Source organism: Pleurodeles waltl, unplaced genomic scaffold (genome assembly GCF_031143425.1).
Source record: "Pleurodeles waltl isolate 20211129_DDA unplaced genomic scaffold, aPleWal1.hap1.20221129 scaffold_69, whole genome shotgun sequence".
Classification (NCBI taxonomy): domain Eukaryota; kingdom Metazoa; phylum Chordata; class Amphibia; order Caudata; family Salamandridae; genus Pleurodeles; species Pleurodeles waltl.
Window position 1 is genome coordinate 1,030,848 of NW_027150390.1, and position 14,960 is coordinate 1,045,807.

General features: G+C 47.3%; 3 non-coding genes across 3 annotated transcripts; all 3 read right to left on the bottom strand.

Moving 5' to 3' along the window:
* Positions 1 to 2,627: 2,627 nt before the first annotated feature.
* On the bottom strand, positions 2,628 to 2,699 carry TRNAG-UCC (transfer RNA glycine (anticodon UCC)). The gene has a single exon. It is a non-coding gene; the product is annotated as a tRNA-Gly (tRNA).
* Positions 2,700 to 4,230: 1,531 nt separating this feature from the next.
* On the bottom strand, positions 4,231 to 4,302 carry TRNAG-UCC (transfer RNA glycine (anticodon UCC)). Its single transcript has one exon. It is a non-coding gene; the product is annotated as a tRNA-Gly (tRNA).
* Positions 4,303 to 13,837: 9,535 nt separating this feature from the next.
* On the bottom strand, positions 13,838 to 13,909 carry TRNAG-UCC (transfer RNA glycine (anticodon UCC)). The gene has a single exon. It is a non-coding gene; the product is annotated as a tRNA-Gly (tRNA).
* Positions 13,910 to 14,960: the final 1,051 nt, after the last annotated feature.

Below are 14,960 nucleotides of genomic sequence, written 5' to 3' on the forward strand. Positions count from 1 at the left end.
GCGTGGAAACGAGAGAGTGGTCCTCACAAGAAAAAAAATCAATCCATGCTAGCAGAGGATGGTTTCGATCCATCGACCTCTGGGTTATGGGCCCAGCACGCTTCCGCTGCGCCACTCTGCTTCCTGCTCAAAATGCTGTGGTTATGCAGATCAGGAGCCTTCAGAGGAGTGGCATGGGATCGCTGGAGCTATTCTGGCAGGGCTCTCACCTCATTTGCCTAAGAATGTCACAAGGCATGCTGGGTGCAGAAAATCTTCGCCTTCCCCTCTCACAGTCAGTCATAGGGGAAAGTCAAGGCCCTCTCAGTCACTAGCCATGTCAAGCCTTTGTCAAGACAGAAGCACCCCCACCCGCTCCTTCTCTGTGATCCTGCGCTACCATGCTCAGGTTTTGGCCTTACCTGGGAGCCAGAGGTGCACCTGGTGAGGGCTTGCCCGGTATGAGCGTTTGGGAGTGTTCGGGACGTGAGTGGACTTAGGACTGGAAGTTCTGTCCATTCGAAGCAGCCAACCTTCCTGCTGCAGACAGGGGCTGTTCCCTTGGGTTTCTTTCATCTTGCTCTCGGATAAATTTGGTTGTATGCTGCAGTTGCCTGCGATGACTACAAGGTGGCGCTGCTTTCAGGTAAGAGCACAAATATGCAGAAAATGTTGGGGACTTTTGCCACATTTATCGGTGGTGGGTCTCGCACATTTTTTCCAGGGGAGAGATATTGACCTGAAACACTTTTTACTGCAGAGATGCTGCAGTTCTAAAGGCTGGTCGGGCAGAAGGGCTTAGCCGTTTCATTGCCTGCCCCCCTGCAGCCCATTTATTACCAGCAGTTGTGAGTGGTGACTGCTGTTTGTAAAATATAAAAATTTCAGGACATAGAAAGTCGCAGACGGGGCTTTTAGGATGCCTGCCTATGTCTTTGTTTATTATTTATCTAATAGCTGAGTAATCTGGTCAAGATATTTCTCTTTTTTTTAACATATTGCGTTAGAATAGCTACAGCTTGCTTAATGTATAAATATTAGCACTGCGTTGGCCAGGAATCGAACCCGGGTCAACTGCTTGGAAGGCAGCTATGCTCACCACTATACCACCAACGCTCCGTGGCATATGTTTTTTTTAAACTCTAGACATCACAACCCTGAGTTCAATTACTATATTGCACCAGTATCAGAGGTATTTTTGGTTTACAGACCAACATGAAAATCAGGAAAAAAGTTCTTGCAACTGGTAAGGAACTGGAGATTGAAACCAATGCAAAAGCTGCGCAGAAAAGGAGAAAGGGAAAGCAGCAGTTCAAATCATTGAAATAAGCATATATTGGCAGCAAGGGAAAAACAGCAGGGTAGAGAAAGAAAACAGCTCCACGAAATTCACAGGAGATTGATAATAGCAGGACAAAAAAAGGGAATAATAACGTTCCAAGCAGGCTCAGAAAGAAGTGCGAGGGTCCCATCTTTCTTTAATGGTCATAACTGTGCATCATTTCCTTTGAAGTGTAGGGTTGATTCTCTGACCATCTGTCTCCCTGACTTTGAGCAGAGACCGATAGTTGAGCAGTCTCTTCCCACAAAAAGCAAGCACAAGCCTGCTGTTTTCCGCTCTGGCAGCGTGGAAACGAGAGAGTGGTCCTCACAAGAAAAAAAATCAATCCATGCTAGCAGAGGATGGTTTCGATCCATCGACCTCTGGGTTATGGGCCCAGCACGCTTCCGCTGCGCCACTCTGCTTCCTGCTCGAAATGCTGTGGTTATGCAGATCAGGAGCTTTCAGAGGAGTGGCATGGGATCGCTGGAGCTATTCTGGCAGGGCTCTCACCTCATTTGCCTAAGAATGTCACAAGGCATGCTGGGTGCAGAAAATCTTCGCCTTCCCCTCTCACAGTCAGTCATAGGGGAAAGTCAAGGCCCTCTCAGTCACTAGCCATGTCACGCATTTGTCAAGACAGAAGCACCCCCACCCGCTCCTTCTCTGTGATCCTGCGCTACCATGCTCAGGTTTTGGCCTTACCTGGGAGCCAGAGGTGCATCCGGTGAGGGCTTGCCCGGTATGAGCGTTTGGGAGCGTTCGGGACGTGAGTGGACTTAGGACTGGAAGTTCTGTCCATTGAAAGCAGCCAACCTTCCTGCTGCAGACAGGGGCTGTTCCCTTGGGTTTCTTTCACCTTGCTCTCGGATAAATTTGGTTGTATGCTGCAGTTGCCTGCGATGACTACAAGGTGGCGCTGCTTTCAGGTAAGAGCACAAATATGCAGAAAATGTTGGGGATTTTTGCCACATTTATCGGTGGTGGGTCTCGCACATTTTTTCCAGGGGAGAGATATTGACCTGAAACACTTTTTACTGCAGAGATGCTGCAGTTCTAAAGGCTGGTCGGGCAGAAGGGCTTAGCCGTTTCATTGCCTGCCCCCCTGCAGCCCATTTATTACCAGCAGTTGTGAGTGGTGACTGCTGTTTGTAAAATATCAAAATTTCAGGACATAGAAAGTCGCAGACGGGGCTTTTGGGATGCCTGCCTATGTCCTTGTTTATTATTTATCTAATAGCTGAGTAATCTGGTCAAGATATTTCTCTTTTTTTTAACATATTGCGTTAAAATAGCTACAGCTTGCTTAATGTATAAATATTAGCACTGCGTTGGCCGGGAATCGAACCCGGGTCAACTGCTTGGAAGGCAGCTATGCTCACCACTATACCACCAACGCTCCGTGGCATATGTTTTTTTTAAACTCTAGACATCACAACCCTGAGTTCAATGACTATATTGCACCAGTATCAGAGGTATTTTTGGTTTACAGACCAACATGAAAATCAGGAAAAAAGTTCTTGCAACTGCTAAGGAACTGGAGATTGAAACCAATGCAAAAGCTGCGCAGAAAAGGAGAAAGGGAAAGCAGCAGTTCAAATCATTGAAATAAGCATATATTGGCAGCAAGGGAAAAACAGCAGGGTAGAGAAAGAAAACAGCTCCACGAAATTCACAGGAGATTGATAATAGCAGGACAAAAAAAGGGAATAATAACGTTCCAAGCAGGCTCAGAAAGAAGTGCGAGGGTCCCATCTTTCTTTAATGGTCATAACTGTGCATCATTTCCTTTGAAGTGTAGGGTTGATTCTCTGACCATCTGTCTCCCTGACTTTGAGCAGAGACCGATAGTTGAGCAGTCTCTTCCCACAAAAAGCTGGCACAAGCCTGCTGTTTTCCGCTCTGGCAGCGAGGAAACGAGAGAGTGGTCCTCACAAGAAAAAAAATCAATCCATGCTAGCAGAGGATGGTTTCGATCCATCGACCTCTGGGTTATGGGCCCAGCACGCTTCCGCTGCGCCATTCTGCTTCCTGTTCAAAATGCTGTGGTTATGCAGATCAGGAGCCTTCAGAGGAGTGGCATGGGATCGCTGGAGCTATTCTGGCAGGACTCTCACCTCATTTGCCTAAGAATGTCACAAGGCATGCTGGGTGCAGAAAATCTTCGCCTTCCCCTCTCACAGTCAGTCATAGGGGAAAGTCAAGGCCCTCTCAGTCACTAGCCATGTCACGCCTTTGTCAAGACAGAAGCACCCCCACCCGCTCCTTCTCTGTGATCCTGCGCTACCATGCTCAGGTTTTGGCCTTACCTGGGAGCCAGAGGTGCACCCGGTGAGGGCTTGCCCGGTATGAGCATTTGGGAGCGTTCGGGACGTGAGTGGACTTAGGACTGGAAGTTCTGTCCATTCGAAGCAGCCAACCTTCCTGCTGCAGACAGGGGCTGTTCCCTTGGGTTTCTTTCACCTTGCTCTCGGATCAATTTGGTTGTATGCTGCAGTTGCCTGCGATGACTACAAGGTGGCGCTGCTTTCAGGTAAGAGCACAAATATGCAGAAAATGTTGGGGACTTTTGCCACATTTATCGGTGGTGGGTCTCGCACATTTTTTCCAGGGGACAGATATTGACCTGAAACACTTTTTACTGCAGAGATGCTGCAGTTCTAAAGGCTGGTCGGGCAGAAGGGCTTAGCCGTTTCATTGCCTGCCCCCCGCAGCACATTTATTACCAGCAGTTGTGAGTGGTGACTGCTGTTTGTAAAATATAAAAATTTCAGGACATAGAAAGTCGCAGACGGGGCTTTTGGGATGCCTGCCTATGTCTTTGTTTATTATTTATCTAATAGCTGAGTAATCTGGTCAAGATATTTCTCTTTTTTTTAACATATTGCGTTAAAATAGCTACAGCTTGCTTAATGTATAAATATTAGCACTGCGTTGGCCGGGAATCGAACCCGGGTCAACTGCTTGGAAGGCAGCTATGCTCACCACTATACCACCAACGCTCCGTGGCATATGTTTTTTTTAAACTCTAGACATCACAACCCTGAGTTCAATGACTATATTGCACCAGTATCAGAGGTATTTTTGGTTTACAGACCAACATGAAAATCAGGAAAAAAGTTCTTGCAACTGCTAAGGAACTGGAGATTGAAACCAATGCAAAAGCTGCGCAGAAAAGGAGAAAGGGAAAGCAGCAGTTCAAATCATTGAAATAAGCATATATTGGCAGCAAGGGAAAAACAGCAGGGTAGAGAAAGAAAACAGCTCCACGAAATTCACAGGAGATTGATAATAGCAGGACAAAAAAAGGGAATAATAACGTTCCAAGCAGCCTCAGAAAGAAGTGCGAGGGTCCCATCTTTCGTTAATGGTCATAACTGTGCATCATTTCCTTTGAAGTGTAGGGTTGATTCTCTGACCATCTGTCTCCCTGACTTTGAGCAGAGACCGATAGTTGAGCAGACTCTTCCCACAAAAAGCTGGCACAAGCCTGCTGTTTTCCGCTCTGGCAGCGTGGAAATGAGAGAGTGGTCCTCACAAGAAAAAAAATCAATCCATGCTAGCAGAGGATGGTTTCAATCCATCGACCTCTGGGTTATGGGCCCAGCACGCTTCCGCTGCGCCACTCTGCTTCCTGCTCAAAATGCTGTGGTTATGCAGATCAGGAGCCTTCAGAGGAGTGGCATGGGATCGCTGGAGCTATTCTGGCAGGGCTCTCACCTCATTTGCCTAAGAATGTCACAAGGCATGCTGGGTGCAGAAAATCTTCGCCTTCCCCTCTCACAGTCAGTCATAGGGGAAAGTCAAGGCCCTCTCAGTCACTAGCCATGTCACGCCTTTGTCAAGACAGAAGCACCCCCACCCGCTCCTTCTCTGTGATCCTGCGCTACCATGCTCAGGTTTTGGCCTTACCTGGGAGCCAGAGGTGCACCCGGTGAGGGCGAGTGTTTGGGAGCGTTTGGGATGTGAGTGGACTTAGGACTGGAAGTTCTGTCCATTCGAAGCAGCCAACCTTCCTGCTGCAGACAGAGGCTGTTCCCTTGGGTTTCTTTCACCTTGCTCTCGGATAAATTTGGTTGTATGCTGCAGTTGCCTGCGATGACTACAAGGTGGCGCTGCGTTCAGGTAAGAGCACAAATATGCAGAAAATGTTGGGGACTTTTGCCACATTTATCGGTGGTGGGTCTCGCACATTTTTTCCAGGGGAGAGATATTGACCTGAAACACTTTTTACTGCAGAGATGCTGCAGTTCTAAAGGCTGGTCGGGCAGAAGGGCTTAGCCGTTTCATTGCCTGCCCCCCTGCAGCCTATTTATTACCAGCAGTTGTGAGTGGTGACTGCTGTTTGTAAAATATAAAAATTTCAGGACATAGAAAGTCGCAGACGGGGCTTTTGGGATGCCTGCCTATGTCTTTGTTTATTATTTATCTAATAGCTGAGTAATCTGGTCAAGATATTTCTCTTTTTTTTAACATATTGCGTTAGAATAGCTACAGCTTGCTTAATGTATAAATATTAGCACTGCTTTGGCCAGGAATCGAACCCGGGTCAACTGCTTGGAAGGCAGCTATGCTCACCACTATACCACCAACGCTCCGTGGCATATGTTTTTTTTAAACTCTAGACATCACAACCCTGAGTTCAATGACTATATTGCACCAGTATCAGAGGTATTTTTGGTTTACAGACCAACATGAAAATCAGGAAAAAAGTTCTTGCAACTGCTAAGGAACTGGAGATTGAAACCAATGCAAAAGCTGCGCAGAAAAGGAGAAAGGGAAAGCAGCAGTTCAAATCATTGAAATAAGCATATATTGGCAGCAAGGGAAAAACAGCAGGGTAGAGAAAGAAAACAGCTCCACGAAATTCACAGGAGATTGATAATAGCAGGACAAAAAAAGGGAATAATAACGTTCCAAGCAGGCTCAGAAAGAAGTGCGAGGGTCCCATCTTTCGTTAATGGTCATAACTGTGCATCATTTCCTTTGAAGTGTAGGGTTGATTCTCTGACCATCTGTCTCCCTGACTTTGAGCAGAGACCGATAGTTGAGCAGTCTCTTCCCACAAAAAGCTGGCACAAGCCTGCTGTTTTCCGCTCTGGCAGCGTGGAAACGAGAGTGGTCCTCACAAGAAAAAAAATCAATCCATGCTAGCAGAGGATGGTTTCGATCCATCGACCTCTGGGTTATGGGCCCAGCACGCTTCCGCTGCGCCACTCTGCTTCCTGCTCAAAATGCTGTGGTTATGCAGATCAGGAGCCTTCAGAGGAGTGGCATGGGATCGCTGGAGCTATTCTGGCAGGGCTCTCACCTCATTTGCCTAAGAATGTCACAAGGCATGCTGGGTGCAGAAAATCTTCGCCTTCCCCTCTCACAGTCAGTCATAGGGGAAAATCAAGGCCCTCTCAGTCACTAGCCATGTCACGCCTTTGTCAAGACAGAAGCACCCCCACCCGCTCCTTCTCTGTGATCCTGCGCTACCATGCTCCGGTTTTGGCCTTACCTGGGAGCCAGAGGTGCACCTGGTGAGGACTTGCCCGGTATGAGCGTTTGGGAGTGTTCGGGACGTGAGTGGACTTAGGACTGGAAGTTCTGTCCATTCAAAGCAGCCAACCTTCCTGCTGCAGACAGGGGCTGTTCCCTTGGGTTTCTTTCATCTTGCTCTCGGATATATTTGGTTGTATGCTGCAGTTGCCTGCGATGACTACAAGGTGGCGCTGCTTTCAGGTAAGAGCACAAATATGCAGAAAATGTTGGGGACTTTTGCCACATTTATCGGTGGTGGGTCTCGCACATTTTTTCCAGGGGAGAGATATTGACCTGAAACACTTTTTACTGCAGAGATGCTGCAGTTCTAAAGGCTGGTCGGGCAGAAGGGCTTAGCCGTTTCATTGCCTGCCCCCCTGCAGCCCATTTATTACCAGCAGTTGTGAGTGGTGACTGCTGTTTGTAAAATATAAAAATTTCAGGACATAGAAAGTCGCAGACGGGGCTTTTAGGATGCCTGCCTATGTCTTTGTTTATTATTTATCTAATAGCTGAGTAATCTGGTCAAGATATTTCTCTTTTTTTTTAACATATTGCGTTAGAATAGCTACAGCTTGCTTAATGTATAAATATTAGCACTGCGTTGGCCAGGAATCGAACCCGGGTCAACTGCTTGGAAGGCAGCTATGCTCACCACTATACCACCAACGCTCCGTGGGAAATGTTTTTTTTAAACTCTAGACATCACAACCCTGAGTTCAATTACTATATTGCACCAGTATCAGAGGTATTTTTGGTTTACAGACCAACATGAAAATCAGGAAAAAAGTTCTTGCAACTGGTAAGGAACTGGAGATTGAAACCAATGCAAAAGCTGCGCAGAAAAGGAGAAAGGGAAAGCAGCAGTTCAAATCATTGAAATAAGCATATATTGGCAGCAAGGGAAAAACAGCAGGGTAGAGAAAGAAAACAGCTCCACGAAATTCACAGGAGATTGATAATAGCAGGACAAAAAAAGGGAATAATAACGTTCCAAGCAGGCTCAGAAAGAAGTGCGAGGGTCCCATCTTTCTTTAATGGTCATAACTGTGCATCATTTCCTTTGAAGTGTAGGGTTGATTCTCTGACCATCTGTCTCCCTGACTTTGAGCAGAGACCGATAGTTGAGCAGTCTCTTCCCACAAAAAGCTGGCACAAGCCTGCTGTTTTCCGCTCTGGCAGCGTGGAAACGAGAGAGTGGTCCTCACAAGAAAAAAAATCAATCCATGCTAGCAGAGGATGGTTTCGATCCATCGACCTCTGGGTTATGGGCCCAGCACGCTTCCGCTGCTCCACTCTGCTTCCTGCTTGAAATGCTGTGGTTATGCAGATCAGGAGCCTTCAGAGGAGTGGCATGGGATCGCTGGAGCTATTCTGGCAGGGCTCTCACCTCATTTGCCTAAGAATGTCACAAGGCATGCTGGGTGCAGAAAATCTTCGCCTTCCCCTCTCACAGTCAGTCATAGGGGAAAGTCAAGGCCCTCTCAGTCACTAGCCATGTCACGCCTTTGTCAAGACAGAAGCACCCGCACCCGCTCCTTCTCTGTGATCCTGCGCTACCATGCTCAGGTTTTGGCCTTACCTGGGAGCCAGAGGTGCACCCGGTGAGGGCTTGCCCGGTATGAGCGTTTGGGAGCGTTCGGGACGTGAGTGGACTTAGGACTGGAAGTTCTGTCCATTCAAAGCAGCCAACCTTCCTGCTGCAGACAGGGGCTGTTCCCTTGGGTTTCTTTCACCTTGCTCTCGGATAAATTTGGTTGTATGCTGCAGTTGCCTGCGATGACTACAAGGTGGCGCTGCTTTCAGGTAAGAGCACAAATATGCAGAAAATGTTGGGGATTTTTGCCACATTTATCGGTGGTGGGACTCGCACATTTTTTCCAGGGGAGAGATATTGACCTGAAACACTTTTTACTGCAGAGATGCTGCAGTTCTAAAGGCTGGTCGGGCAGAAGGGCTTAGCCGTTTCATTGCCTGCCCCCTGCAGCCCATTTATTACCAGCAGTTGTGAGTGGTGACTGCTGTTTGTAAAATATAAAAATTTCAGGACATAGAAAGTCGCAGACGGGGCTTTTAGGATGCCTGCCTATGTCTTTGTTTATTATTTATCTAATAGCTGAGTAATCTGGTCAAGATATTTCTCTTTTTTTTAACATATTGCGTTAGAATAGCTACAGCTTGCTTAATGTATAAATATTAGCACTGCTTTGGCCAGGAATCGAACCCGGGTCAACTGCTTGGAAGGCAGCTATGCTCACCACTATACCACCAACGCTCCGTGGCATATGTTTTTTTTAAACTCTAGACATCACAACCCTGAGTTCAATGACTATATTGCACCAGTATCAGAGGTATTTTTGGTTTACAGACCAACATGAAAATCAGGAAAAAAGTTCTTGCAACTGCTAAGGAACTGGAGATTGAAACCAATGCAAAAGCTGCGCAGAAAAGGAGAAAGGGAAAGCAGCAGTTCAAATCATTGAAATAAGCATATATTGGCAGCAAGGGAAAAACAGCAGGGTAGAGAAAGAAAACAGCTCCACGAAATTCACAGGAGATTGATAATAGCAGGACAAAAAAAGGGAATAATAACGTTCCAAGCAGGCTCAGAAAGAAGTGCGAGGGTCCCATCTTTCGTTAATGGTCATAACTGTGAATCATTTCCTTTGAAGTGTAGGGTTGATTCTCTGACCATCTGTCTCCCTGACTTTGAGCAGAGACGATAGTTGAGCAGTCTCTTCCCACAAAAAGCTGGCACAAGCCTGCTGTTTTCCGCTCTGGCAGCGTGGAAACGAGAGTGGTCCTCACAAGAAAAAAAATCAATCCATGCTAGCAGAGGATGGTTTCGATCCATCGACCTCTGGGTTATGGGCCCAGCACGCTTCCGCTGCGCCACTCTGCTTCCTGCTCAAAATGCTGTGGTTATGCAGATCAGGAGCCTTCAGAGGAGTGGCATGGGATCGCTGGAGCTATTCTGGCAGGGCTCTCACCTCATTTGCCTAAGAATGTCACAAGGCATGCTGGGTGCAGAAAATCTTCGCCTTCCCCTCTCACAGTCAGTCATAGGGGAAAATCAAGGCCCTCTCAGTCACTAGCCATGTCACGCCTTTGTCAAGACAGAAGCACCCCCACCCGCTCCTTCTCTGTGATCCTGCGCTACCATGCTCCGGTTTTGGCCTTACCTGGGAGCCAGAGGTGCACCTGGTGAGGGCTTGCCCGGTATGAGCGTTTGGGAGTGTTCGGGACGTGAGTGGACTTAGGACTGGAAGTTCTGTCCATTCAAAGCAGCCAACCTTCCTGCTGCAGACAGGGGCTGTTCCCTTGGGTTTCTTTCATCTTGCTCTCGGATAAATTTGGTTGTATGCTGCAGTTGCCTGCGATGACTACAAGGTGGCGCTGCTTTCAGGTAAGAGCACAAATATGCAGAAAATGTTGGGGACTTTTGCCACATTTATCGGTGGTGGGTCTCGCACATTTTTTCCAGGGGAGAGATATTGACCTGAAACACTTTTTACTGCAGAGATGCTGCAGTTCTAAAGGCTGGTCGGGCAGAAGGGCTTAGCCGTTTCATTGCCTGCCCCCCTGCAGCCCATTTATTACCAGCAGTTGTGAGTGGTGACTGCTGTTTGTAAAATATAAAAATTTCAGGACATAGAAAGTCGCAGACGGGGCTTTTAGGATGCCTGCCTATGTCTTTGTTTATTATTTATCTGATAGCTGAGTAATCTGGTCAAGATATTTCTCTTTTTTTTAACATATTGCGTTAGAATAGCTACAGCTTGCTTAATGTATAAATATTAGCACTGCGTTGGCCAGGAATCGAACCCGGGTCAACTGCTTGGAAGGCAGCTATGCTCACCACTATACCACCAACGCTCCGTGGGATATGTTTTTTTTAAACTCTAGACATCACAACCCTGAGTTCAATTACTATATTGCACCAGTATCAGAGGTATTTTTGGTTTACAGACCAACATGAAAATCAGGAAAAAAGTTCTTGCAACTGGTAAGGAACTGGAGATTGAAACCAATGCAAAAGCTGCGCAGAAAAGGAGAAAGGGAAAGCAGCAGTTCAAATCATTGAAATAAGCATATATTGGCAGCAAGGGAAAAACAGCAGGGTAGAGAAAGAAAACAGCTCCACGAAATTCACAGGAGATTGATAATAGCAGGACAAAAAAAGGGAATAATAACGTTCCAAGCAGGCTCAGAAAGAAGTGCGAGGGTCCCATCTTTCTTTAATGGTCATAACTGTGCATCATTTCCTTTGAAGTGTAGGGTTGATTCTCTGACCATCTGTCTCCCTGACTTTGAGCAGAGACCGATAGTTGAGCAGTCTCTTCCCACAAAAAGCTGGCACAAGCCTGCTGTTTTCCGCTCTGGCAGCGTGGAAACGAGAGAGTGGTCCTCACAAGAAAAAAAATCAATCCATGCTAGCAGAGGATGGTTTCGATCCATCGACCTCTGGGTTATGGGCCCAGCACGCTTCCGCTGCGCCACTCTGCTTCCTGCTCGAAATGCTGTGGTTATGCAGATCAGGAGCCTTCAGAGGAGTGGCATGGGATCGCTGGAGCTATTCTGGCAGGGCTCTCACCTCATTTGCCTAAGAATGTCACAAGGCATGCTGGGTGCAGAAAATCTTCGCCTTCCCCTCTCACAGTCAGTCATAGGGGAAAGTCAAGGCCCTCTCAGTCACTAGCCATGTCACGCCTTTGTCAAGACAGAAGCACCCGCACCCGCTCCTTCTCTGTGATCCTGCGCTACCATGCTCAGGTTTTGGCCTTACCTGGGAGCCAGAGGTGCACCCGGTGAGGGCTTGCCCGGTATGAGCGTTTGGGAGCGTTCGGGACGTGAGTGGACTTAGGACTGGAAGTTCTGTCCATTCAAAGCAGCCAACCTTCCTGCTGCAGACAGGGGCTGTTCCCTTGGGTTTCTTTCACCTTGCTCTCGGATAAATTTGGTTGTATGCTGCAGTTGCCTGCGATGACTACAAGGTGGCGCTGCTTTCAGGTAAGAGCACAAATATGCAGAAAATGTTGGGGATTTTTGCCACATTTATCGGTGGTGGGACTCGCACATTTTTTCCAGGGGAGAGATATTGACCTGAAACACTTTTTACTGCAGAGATGCTGCAGTTCTAAAGGCTGGTCGGGCAGAAGGGCTTAGCCGTTTCATTGCCTGCCCCCCTGCAGCCCATTTATTACCAGCAGTTGTGAGTGGTGACTGCTGTTTGTAAAATATAAAAATTTCAGGACATAGAAAGTCGCAGACGGGGCTTTTAGGATGCCTGCCTATGTCTTTGTTTATTATTTATCTAATAGCTGAGTAATCTGGTCAAGATATTTCTCTTTTTTTTAACATATTGCATTAGAATAGCTACAGCTTGCTTAATGTATAAATATTAGCACTGCGTTGCCCAGGAATCGAACCCGGGTCAACTGCTTGGAAGGCAGCTATGCTCACCACTATACCACCAACGCTCCGTGGCATATGTTTTTTTTAAACTCTAGACATCACAACCCTGAGTTCAATTACTATATTGCACCAGTATCAGAGGTATTTTTGGTTTACAGACCAACATGAAAATCAGGAAAAAAGTTCTTGCAACTGGTAAGGAACTGGAGATTGAAACCAATGCAAAAGCTGCGCAGAAAAGGAGAAAGGGAAAGCAGCAGTTCAAATCATTGAAATAAGCATATATTGGCAGCAAGGGAAAAACTGCAGGGTAGAGAAAGAAAACAGCTCCACGAAATTCACAGGAGATTGATAATAGCAGGACAAAAAAAGGGAATAATAACGTTCCAAGCAGGCTCAGAAAGAAGTGCGAGGGTCCCATCTTTCTTTAATGGTCATAACTGTGCATCATTTCCTTTGAAGTGTAGGGTTGATTCTCTGACCATCTGTCTCCCTGACTTTGAGCAGAGACCGATAGTTGAGCAGTCTCTTCCCACAAAAAGCTGGCACAAGCCTGCTGTTTTCCGCTCTGGCAGCGTGGAAACGAGAGAGTGGTCCTCACAAGAAAAAAAATCAATCCATGCTAGCAGAGGATGGTTTCGATCCATCGACCTCTGGGTTATGGGCCCAGCACGCTTCCGCTGCGCCACTCTGCTTCCTGCTCGAAATGCTGTGGTTATGCAGATCAGGAGCCTTCAGAGGAGTGGCATGGGATCGCTGGAGCTATTCTGGCAGGGCTCTCACCTCATTTGCCTAAGAATGTCACAAGGCATGCTGGGTGCAGAAAATCTTCGCCTTCCCCTCTCACAGTCAGTCATAGGGGAAAGTCAAGGCCCTCTCAGTCACTAGCCATGTCACACCTTTGTCAAGACAGAAGCACCCCCACCCGCTCCTTCTCTGTGATCCTGCGCTACCATGCTCAGGTTTTGGCCTTACCTGGGAGCCAGAGGTGCACCCGGTGAGGGCTTGCCCGGTATGAGCATTTGGGAGCGTTCGGGACGTGAGTGGACTTAGGACTGGAAGTTCTGTCCATTCGAAGCAGCCAACCTTCCTGCTGCAGACAGGGGCTGTTCCCTTGGGTTTCTTTCACCTTGCTCTCGGATCAATTTGGTTGTATGCTGCAGTTGCCTGCGATGACTACAAGGTGGCGCTGCTTTCAGGTAAGAGCACAAATATGCAGAAAATGTTGGGGACTTTTGCCACATTTATCGGTGGTGGGTCTCGCACATTTTTTCCAGGGGACAGATATTGACCTGAAACACTTTTTACTGCAGAGATGCTGCAGTTCTAAAGGCTGGTCGGGCAGAAGGGCTTAGCCGTTTCATTGCCTGCCCCCCGCAGCACATTTATTACCAGCAGTTGTGAGTGGTGACTGCTGTTTGTAAAATATAAAAATTTCAGGACATAGAAAGTCGCAGACGGGGCTTTTGGGATGCCTGCCTATGTCTTTGTTTATTATTTATCTAATAGCTGAGTAATCTGGTCAAGATATTTCTCTTTTTTTTAACATATTGCGTTAAAATAGCTACAGCTTGCTTAATGTATAAATATTAGCACTGCGTTGGCCGGGAATCGAACCCGGGTCAACTGCTTGGAAGGCAGCTATGCTCACCACTATACCACCAACGCTCCGTGGCATATGTTTTTTTTAAACTCTAGACATCACAACCCTGAGTTCAATGACTATATTGCACCAGTATCAGAGGTATTTTTGGTTTACAGACCAACATGAAAATCAGGAAAAAAGTTCTTGCAACTGCTAAGGAACTGGAGATTGAAACCAATGCAAAAGCTGCGCAGAAAAGGAGAAAGGGAAAGCAGCAGTTCAAATCATTGAAATAAGCATATATTGGCAGCAAGGGAAAAACAGCAGGGTAGAGAAAGAAAACAGCTCCACGAAATTCACAGGAGATTGATAATAGCAGGACAAAAAAAGGGAATAATAACGTTCCAAGCAGCCTCAGAAAGAAGTGCGAGGGTCCCATCTTTCGTTAATGGTCATAACTGTGCATCATTTCCTTTGAAGTGTAGGGTTGATTCTCTGACCATCTGTCTCCCTGACTTTGAGCAGAGACCGATAGTTGAGCAGACTCTTCCCACAAAAAGCTGGCACAAGCCTGCTGTTTTCCGCTCTGGCAGCGTGGAAATGAGAGAGTGGTCCTCACAAGAAAAAAAATCAATCCATGCTAGCAGAGGATGGTTTCAATCCATCGACCTCTGGGTTATGGGCCCAGCACGCTTCCGCTGCGCCACTCTGCTTCCTGCTCAAAATGCTGTGGTTATGCAGATCAGGAGCCTTCAGAGGAGTGGCATGGGATCGCTGGAGCTATTCTGGCAGGGCTCTCACCTCATTTGCCTAAGAATGTCACAAGGCATGCTGGGTGCAGAAAATCTTCGCCTTCCCCTCTCACAGTCAGTCATAGGGGAAAGTCAAGGCCCTCTCAGTCACTAGCCATGTCACGCCTTTGTCAAGACAGAAGCACCCCCACCCGCTCCTTCTCTGTGATCCTGCGCTACCATGCTCAGGTTTTGGCCTTACCTGGGAGCCAGAGGTGCACCGGGTGAGGGCTTGCCCGGTATGAGCGTTTGGGACGTGAGTGGACTTAGGACTGGAAGTTCTGTCCATTCAAAGCAGCCAACCTTCCTGCTGCAGACAGGGGCTGTTCCCTTGGGTTTCTTT